This window comes from Diachasmimorpha longicaudata, chromosome 1, assembly GCF_034640455.1.
Source record: "Diachasmimorpha longicaudata isolate KC_UGA_2023 chromosome 1, iyDiaLong2, whole genome shotgun sequence".
Lineage (NCBI taxonomy): Eukaryota > Metazoa > Arthropoda > Insecta > Hymenoptera > Braconidae > Diachasmimorpha > Diachasmimorpha longicaudata.
This window is the reverse complement of record NC_087225.1, coordinates 266,176-275,858: the sequence shown is the minus strand read 5'-3', so window position 1 is coordinate 275,858 and position 9,683 is coordinate 266,176.

Sequence of the window (9,683 nt, the reverse complement as noted above, 5' to 3'; positions counted from 1 at the left end):
GTACCCATCCAATTTATCCTTTATGCAACCAAAATGTTCACTGTCTTCCAATAATCCCAGTCTTTCAATGCTAATTCTTGTTACAATGTCAATTTACGGATTCCTATCTTGGAAACTTATAATTAGATAGTCGAGTATAGACATAAGATGAAAACAGTTGGTTATAGGAGCAATATTCGCCCAAGGGTCGGCCCAGAATCGGTTAGAAGCTGGATAAACAATCTTTGGTGAACATTAATTTGACAATGTCGCCAAGACTGGTTTCAGCGTAACACACCAGCCTCGGCATCTCCATGATTATCGTTACCTGGACAGTAACAGTACCTGAACATCACTCTTGAGTCACGAGCATTGAAGCTGAATAACCCCAGTTGCCTCGTGAGCTTTGCGAAGCTTTTTTAATCTCCACCTCCTTTGATACATCTTTCACCCCCGCGTATACAATTTTCCAGCCAAGATCTTCACTGACGAGTCTGATCATAGACCTCGACTTGATTACAGTCAACCGCCAGCTCAATCAATCTTCATATCGAGTTTAATACTAAAAGTAATTGTCAACATCATGACGAGATTGATGGTTTAATGTATCGTAGCTCAGGGAGAAAAGCTATTCTAGAAAAATCGTCGGAATTTTCCATACAATACACAATTCATGAGTTTATACTTGGAAAGGTATTATAATCGTCTTTCTCTGCAGTTTATCATCCTCAATCCAGAGTTCCGAGCACCGGTGGCTTTTATGCAGTGATTGAGCCCAGAATTCAGAAGGCGTATAAAAATGTCAGTGCCAGAGACAAAAAAGCACTTTCATTTTTTTTTTGCACATTCAAATTTCAAGCTATCATCACTGCATAATGCGCATCAACTGCTGTCGCCTGCATCGTAACACGATGAAATACATTGATCAATATTTAGGGTGTGTTGGGCTTGCCGTCAATGAACAATAGTTCTTCTGTATGCACGTTTCTGTATGATGGGATCGCAAGGTGATTCGATCTGCTGCACTGAATCACGCTACACCGATATCAATAAAACTTCCATTAAATATGATTTTATCGCTGCCATTCGCCATCTCGATAGATCATGCTGACCTGGATAACATGAATTTCTAGTTTGCATTGAGAAACACTTTTCCAGTGAATTTTTTTGCGCCTTTCCATTATTAAGTGATTGATGGGGAGAGTTTGGAATTACGTGAGGGAGTTTTTCTTTGTTGTGGAGACGAATAATTACACGGAGGGAAAAACATGAATTTTCGCCGCTTTTTCGGTAGATTTTTTGCGAACATCTCCAGGTAGTTCTACAAAAATTTGTTCCAGTTTTTAGACACGCAAATAAATCCGAAGCGAAGTAGTAAAGCCAGAGTCTGTTCTGGCGAATTTTCATTAAGTCAGTTCTGCCAAGTGACCAGTTTTTGATGAATCTCTCGAAATCTAGGGGAGATTGAAAAATTTTCATCAAGACCATTTTTATGGAGCGAATTAAGAGCTACAATAAATGTCCTGATAAAAATTCTGCTATCTCTCTTAGATCCGAAGATATCACTCAAAAATAAAACGAAGAATCGTTGAATTTGCCACAATTTTAATTAATCTGATGAGCGACTTTACCGTTCCCTTTCGTAAAACATCTCGCTCGTTGAGGACAAATTACGGAACGACATGTCTCTACATTAATGTGTAATCAGACGGTCGAGTAATTTTGCCGGAACAAATGATGATTTTTAGGTGGGGAATGTGAATGTCAGTGCCATTTCACTTTTGTAATGAAATTGCGCTTTTTTAGCGGAAAATACTTCGAAATAAACGTGTCAAGTTTGTTAACTTTAACATGCATTAAATAATTCTCTCGTAAACGAAAATTAATCGTTGAAGGGGCTAATTGACGGCTGGATATCTTCTGAGTCATGAATCGATTGACACGTGCGCACGTCACCTCAGTGTGCATGAATCAATTGTATTACATTGCAGACTGCAATATATGGAGAAGTCCCGCATTCGACGATCGAACAGTCTTCGACAGAGACGAATAGATGGCGGCCCTTATGCTTACTCGCACCACTTTCTGGTGGTCGGTATCCTGCCTTTTCCACTTATCGAGCGTAGTTAGACGCTTGATATGGAACAGATTACCTCTAATCGGAAATAATTCGGTGGCTTTCCTTAACACAAAATGAATTATTTATTATGTAAAAAAAATTTGCGAAAGGTCACATGAGAAGGGATCTTTGAATAACGTACCATTGACGCGCACAATATCATTCAATTTTCCGTACAGTTGAGTCAATTACATTTGAATATTAAAAAGGTCAATCTCATTTGCATTGTGATGAACGCGTTATCGTCAGCGTATGCAACAATAGTTGATATTTTTATCCCGTCGAATTACATTCAATTGACGAGAATATTAAATTCCATCACATAGTTCACTCTGACCTGGTACCTCTCGAGTTATTTAATACATGATTTTTTACCTAAATTTCGGCCACCGATGGCGCACGATTTAATCAAAAAATGATTAAGTTATTTAAGTGAAACAAAGGGTTATTACGCAGAAAGAATTTTTCATCTCTTCTACTATAAAAATATATCACAAGTATTTGTTATCTCATTTGCATTCCGAAACTTATTAAAAATTACCACATGATAGTCACATTCTATTCTGCAGGTATGTTTGATGTTACTTTGAGAAAAACTAGAATTTTCATTTTCCACAAGACTAGGGAAATAACCTTAACGCTTTTCAAAGGACCTCTGATAAAGCAGTTCTCATTTCATTCGAAAAATTGGTTCTTTGAATTGTAACACTTCACAGTAGAAGAAAAAGTCACAAAATCCTGTAGTTTCCAGTACTCGTTTCACATGTGCCAGTCGTAAAATTGATCAAACAATAAATTCTCGGTTCTGAGAGTTAAAAAAAAATTGAAAAAGTTCGTGGACAGCGTAAAATTTCCGGTCTCTCACGTCACCACAGGATACTTTGAGCTTTTACAACAATCACATTAAATCTTTTTTAATATTCCAGCGTTTGAATAATTAGAAAAAACCCATTATTTTTTTTTGTGAGAAATACATTATTTAGGAGTTTTATGTACAGAATAGTGACGGCTCACCCGAGGCCCTCTCTTTTAATTTTGAATAACCATAACCATGATAGTCGGATGGGAAGGAAGGGTATGTGGGACGATCCTAAGGGTTGAACGAAAGAGATGAGTGAAAAATTCATGAGGGTCAGGGAACAGGAATGAGTGAAACAATCATGAAGGTCAAATGAAAGAGATCCAAATGGTCGTATAAGTGAAGTGGAAGAGACTAGCGAACTCAGGATGACCAAAACTTAAAAATTAACTTGGCTCTTTCGTTGCCTCCCATCATCATTCTGCCTTAATGAGCTCCTGACCCCAACGACAAGGGTCTATTGTGAAGGATTAGAATTTCCTCATGTTCACTTCTGTGGCTGAATAATTTTGATGTCCATGAACTGGACCATTTGGTCCAAGCAACTGCACCTATAAATAAATAAATTTGGTGGGAATCTGATACACGTGCCTGACACAAATTAATTTGTGACTTCACTGATTTTCAATTATTTTGATAAGTAAACATCCGGCTTGGATGCTGGTTTTCAATGGAGGATATATTTTCATGGATGTTACTTCGAAATTTGATTTTTATACTGTAATTAATCAGAATATTTTTGACAATTTTTTCTGGATCTTCTTTTTTTTTGAACTATTTCTTCGGCGACCTATTTTTTATCAGGCATCCTATCCCTATCCTTCACTCCTGCACTATTTACCTTCATTCGCAACATAGTCTCCACAACTCATAATAGAAAGTTCGATTAATGACTTCGTAAAAGTTCAAGGATACCTGGGTTTTTATGCGACTGGCAAAAAAGCAGTTTGGACGTTGTACATATTTAGATAGAGTGAACATAATGGAGGAAAATAAGAGAGGTAGAGGGAAAAAGAACACTATCATCATGACCGTGCTATTGATTTTCTCACTTTTATAATGGCTTGCATAATGTATGACCATTTCTGAAGTTTACAGTCAGATGTTTTTTTTTTTCGTTCCTCCCCCTTATTTCCTGATTGTGTACTCCCATGACCCACTTTTCCACGGATCACTGGAATAATAGTTGATGCATGAACCGAAAAATCACGCACTAATTTCCGGAAATGGAAATGTTTCATTTAATTATTATTTTCAATGCTTTTATGGCACAATGACGTGACACTGGTAATGCTAATACATCCAGTTGAAATGATAATTTGTGGGATGACGGAGGAGGGGGGGGGAGGGGGTGAAATGAATCAACAAAGCCATTTCCACATTTATTCCTTCAGCTAATTAATGAACCAATTAATTCAACAGTTTGCTCGTATATTTCACTGGAAGCGGATTAAATGACGACGAGGAAAGTTCGGATTTTAAATGCATGTGTTTAATACCTGGAGGGTAGTATTTATTTTTTTGTAAGCAAAACAATGGCCGAAGAAATCCATCAGCGATGATGAAATATACAGACGTATAAAAGCCTCTGAAATTTAATGAATTTTCAATTCGCCTGTTCTTCTCTTCGGCCCCTTTTTTTTCTAACAATAGTGCCCGAAACAAGCTATAGTATGTATTCCTGTATGGGTTTATTTTGGGAGGAAACTGGGATACAATCGATCCGGCCTCTGGTTTATTTCGTCACGGGAACTGAACAAATCACATTCCATTTAAATTCTAGAAAAATTGAGAGTTGAATACTATGAAACTATTAATTAGTGGATGGATTCACTCACCGAGAGAAAAAGAAACGCAAAAATTTTTCTGGGTAAATGCAGATGGAAATGAACGGTTCAGCGAAAAGGGATTGGAGTTCACGATTCCGGAAAAAGTTCATTGTAACTCTGTGAAATTTTATGACAACACGTGACCAAAAAAAATTATTTTCCCAAATCTATTTACTCACTTATTTGGTTGTACTACTTTGCTAGAGAATTAATCACCCAAATTTTCTAATCAATTAGTCATTATTCCATTTTCGATTTACGTACTAGCTAGATAAAATACTCTGGCATAATGTGTTATTCGAGCCATCATTGAATCGAATTGGACCTGCAATTCTATGTGAATTTTCGAAATATCCACTAAAGATTCCTCACTCGATTATCTCAGAATCCTCGAACCGCAATGTTTGCATACTTGAACAGCAACTATTTAATCATCAAAACAACCGCAGAAACTCCTACGGCATTATTAAATTTTTTTCCTCCCAACCCTTCGTAAATCAAAAGTCCATCCCATGTTCAATTCAAATTATAGCCTCAACTTTCTCATGCCTTCATACAAAAAAAAACATCAACTAAGAGAGAAAAACTCTCCAAACTGGAAGCGATAAAGAAACGTCTCAGGTGCTCTCGCAAATTGCAACTTGCGGAAACCCTTATAAAAGTCGATATATCGTTTTACGACAAACTCCTCTGAAGCATTCAAGTGTAAATGCTTGAATGTAGTAAAAACTTCTCCAGGCCACCCTTTCACCATTTCCCTTAACAGTCCAGCGGGTTTCATAATGTTACATTCCTTCATGCATCGTCTCATCGAAACTCCCCAGATGACGTCAAATACCCGTCAAATTTCAACTTGAAAAATTCGATATTCGGCCGATCTGTTGTGTCACCGTTCGACTTTTCAAAAAATCCGAATACTTTGACCATTTGTTGGGGACAAAATATGTTTCCATGTTCTGAAAAGAGAATTAGAGCCTAAAATTGAGCTCAATCGCCCACAAAGCGCTCAAGGAAATTGATATTTGTTTTGTTTGGTGTCAAGATGAACGAAGAGAAATACTTGGGAAAATTACGGAACTTAAGTTTGCTTATCAATTACAGAAGTGGCTGAGAAAATTTCCGTGACAATATCGTAATTTTTCACAAAAAATTTCGATAAAAATTCCAGAACTTCATTATTGTCTTTCTCAAATCATTACTGAACAATTCTGATTAGGTTTGATTTATATTAATCATATTACTCTAGACCCTGACTGTGTCAATAATAGCTTCGAGTGAACTCCTTCCATAACTATTTACATTTCTCAAGAATCATCGAATGTCCTCCCTCTAGAAACAAACAAAAAAGGAACTCTTCTCTCAACTAAATGAAAGTTGAGCAAAATGAATTTTTTTTCTCAGTAATATTGTGACCGCTGCAAACAGGTGCCTCAGCTGATCCCACAAAAACTATAGATAACTGAAAAATGTGAAATAATAGACGATGTTGCCGTGTGGTTGCCGAGTAATTGATGCAGACGACGATTGCACAGCGATAAAAAATTATCCATACGATCTTTACTCTGATAGTTTGTAATATTTGTACATTAGCGCGAGGATAGAATATTTCATTTCATATAAAGCCATCCATTTCGACATCAATAATGCAAAATGGCCATACGATGGCCTTGTCGGGTGAATATCGATCCGTCGGTGAATATCGATTACCCGAGAAGGTTTTGGTATGTAACAATGTATGCTACACAGTAAGAAAACAAGGGCACCTGCACTCTCTCTCTTATCCGAAGTGTCTTTTGCTGACTGTCTGGAGCGAAGTGCGAGATATATGGGCGATTGTAGTTTGTCCATTCTCTTCAGTCTACGAGGGTGTGGAGTCCGAGCCGTTAAAGGGACAGCTTATGACTTTCATTGTTATGAGGCATTCGCAGGGGTCCGGGACAACACTGACTCTTATGACGCATTAAAAAATGATAAAGCGGGATTTTCCGAAAGGAAAACCCTCGTGAGAATATCAAAAACACTCTTCATGCATAAAATATAATGATTTTGTGGACATTTGCAACCGTTAATGGTCGTCTGGTTAAAATGGGGAGTTGGTATTCACCTAAGAGGGATCGACGCCACTTTTATTCCCAGACTGGGCGGTAAATTCTCTGACACTCGAAATCTCATGATTTCATTGTCGAGAATCACGAAAGGAACTACTGCACTTGAGTTGATTTTCCCCTCACTGAAATTTTCTTTTACGGGTGGGGTGTGGGCGAATATTCGAGTTTTTTCACTCGTACAATGTCGGGATAGTGAGGAGGTCATTGTGGAAGAAATTGAAAATGGCAGTTGTCAATTAGAAAAACGTTGTGATATCACTTTTTCCTTTTTTCACTTTATTTCGTCTAGAAATCAAGAATGTCTGAGAAATTATTTTATAATGTCTGGATATCAAACACGAAATTATTATTATCGACGGGGAAGTCTATCTCTAATACCGCGAGGTCAAAGCAACAACAAAACCCGCAAACAAGTTAAAGATGTTTTCTAGAAATTAAGAGGTTGCGGCTTTTTTCAATATCACCGATTTTGTGTTCCCCAAAATTGGGAATAATTTTTAGACGAATTAAAATACCCCATTGGCGACGGAATAGAGTTGATGAACCTATTTTCCTCCGCATGAAAAAAATCCGATGGCTTTCGAATTCTCCAACATTTGACTGCTGAAGTTTAGCCCATTTCACTCAAACAATTGATGGCGTCATCAGTGTTGCTCTGATGTATAAAATTTTCTATTGAAGACTTCCGGACAAGTTATCGGAGGATGACACTCTCGATAAACAATGAACATTCTGCTTGAATTCGAGGAGGTTCTTCAGAACTGAGTGGTGTTTCTTTAAGAGGAAAAAGTTCAGCATAAGGTATCCTCTAGTATTCACAGTTGCGTTTCCTTCTTATTCAGTGATCGAGGAAACTGTTCCCTCTTTTCTGCTACCATCAGTGACCTTTGAATCGATCTACCAGGCAATTGAATGCACTCTTGGAATCGAACTCGCAACGATTCCAAAAGAGTCTGACAAAATTCATATGACAGTATCGTAATTTACCGAAAGATCAGACAGAAATGACTCGAACCACAATTTCTATTTACCCTCTATGCAAGTTTTCACTGATAAACCGGATTAGTTACAACAAACGAGTGAATTTTGGTGGTAGTTTATCGCCCCATTTGGTTTCGCCAAACGTTCGCTCGTCGATAGTTAACGGATTTCGTTTGGAATAAATAAATCGTTCACATTTCACTCGAGATGTTTCTGCGCATGACTCACCCCTGTCTACAAAGCCCATAAACTTTGTCGCACTCTTCACCCGGGCTTTCGCAAATTTTCCCATTCCACTGACCCTCGCACGCACCCCTTTATTTGTGAACAAATAACACCAATAAATTCAGCACGTGATAGTCCAACCGAGTTGTTGAACCCAACTTAACATTATTTGCGAATGGAAGAAACATGGCATTATCGATGACATTGACTGCCATCCCTGTCACAACCCCCCAAGTTACGCAAATCAATAATAACCGATATACATGGGACAGAAGGAGAAATAAACTTGGTGAGTATAAAAATATTCCACGACGACTGGACAATAGACGATGCGGTCAAGGCCATTTGAGTGCACCTGTACAGAGTTTGAAGACCGACTACGATAGTTTTTTTTTGCACGACGTAGTACGTTCCATCTGTCAAGTTAAAATGCGGGAAAACCCCTATAGTCATTTCTCATCCCCATATTTTTACACTCGTGTTACAACTCATGTCCTTCTTATCCATGACAACGTCATTCATTTATTTTGCGCCAACCCTCGGACAATCTGCTGTCTACACGTGCAAGATGTAGAGGATCAAACTGATAGTAACAGAGGATTGAAAAATAAATCAAGTTTTCCAGTAAAAGCACGAAACTTTTTTATTAAAATTTCTCATACGGCGATGAAAAAAGGTGATAATTGGACAATTCAGGGGTCCAATTGAGGGTTATTTGATATATGTTCCAGACATAAATCCAGGCGTTATCAATTATAAAATTTATCTTAATCGATGGAAGGAATGCTATAGAATTGCAATTTAAAGATTTTGATAAGGTTTTGGTATATCTCCGCTGGTCGAATAAAAAATCTCAAAAACTGGCCAAAACTAGCATTTTTGAAATCTGACATGACGTAAAAATAGAAAGATCCGGTAATAACTCGACGAAAATTGCATGAAATTGGTCTATTCAAAATGGTCCATAGATATATCTGCAGAATTCACATAGGACTTGACAAATTCATACCAAAGTGACTGTTCCCAGCGAAACCTTAAAATTAATTATTTTCTGAAAACTCTCATAAGCCAATGAAAAATCATCAGAATCTTTGCAAACAGCGTACTATCTATTCGCTGAATATCATAGGGAAATGGATTATCTTTACAATGTGCCACAAAACTATGACAAACGAAAATAAACTACGCGTAAAATCAATCCACAATGAGAATTCCAATCCTTCAATCATCTATTGAAAACAAAACGCACCCCACGCAATATGCTGACGCTAATTGACAATTCACGTGGAGTCTGATAGAATCGAAATCGAATTACAAATCAATTCTGAACAAATTTTACCATTTTTATCCACTAACCGCACAACAACTCCTCATCTCCAAACGTCCGAGTGTATCAGCGAAATTTTTGTTTATTTTTATATCGTTTTACTGTCCCACACCCTCGCACATCATTCCCTTTTCTACCACGTGTTTTCTATCCTAGGGTTCAAAGCACTAACAGGAACTCCCTATTTTCCTTTTCATTCTCTAAAGGACTAAACAAATCTGAATAGGAATAATGTGACGTCTGCGAGTCCCTCGGC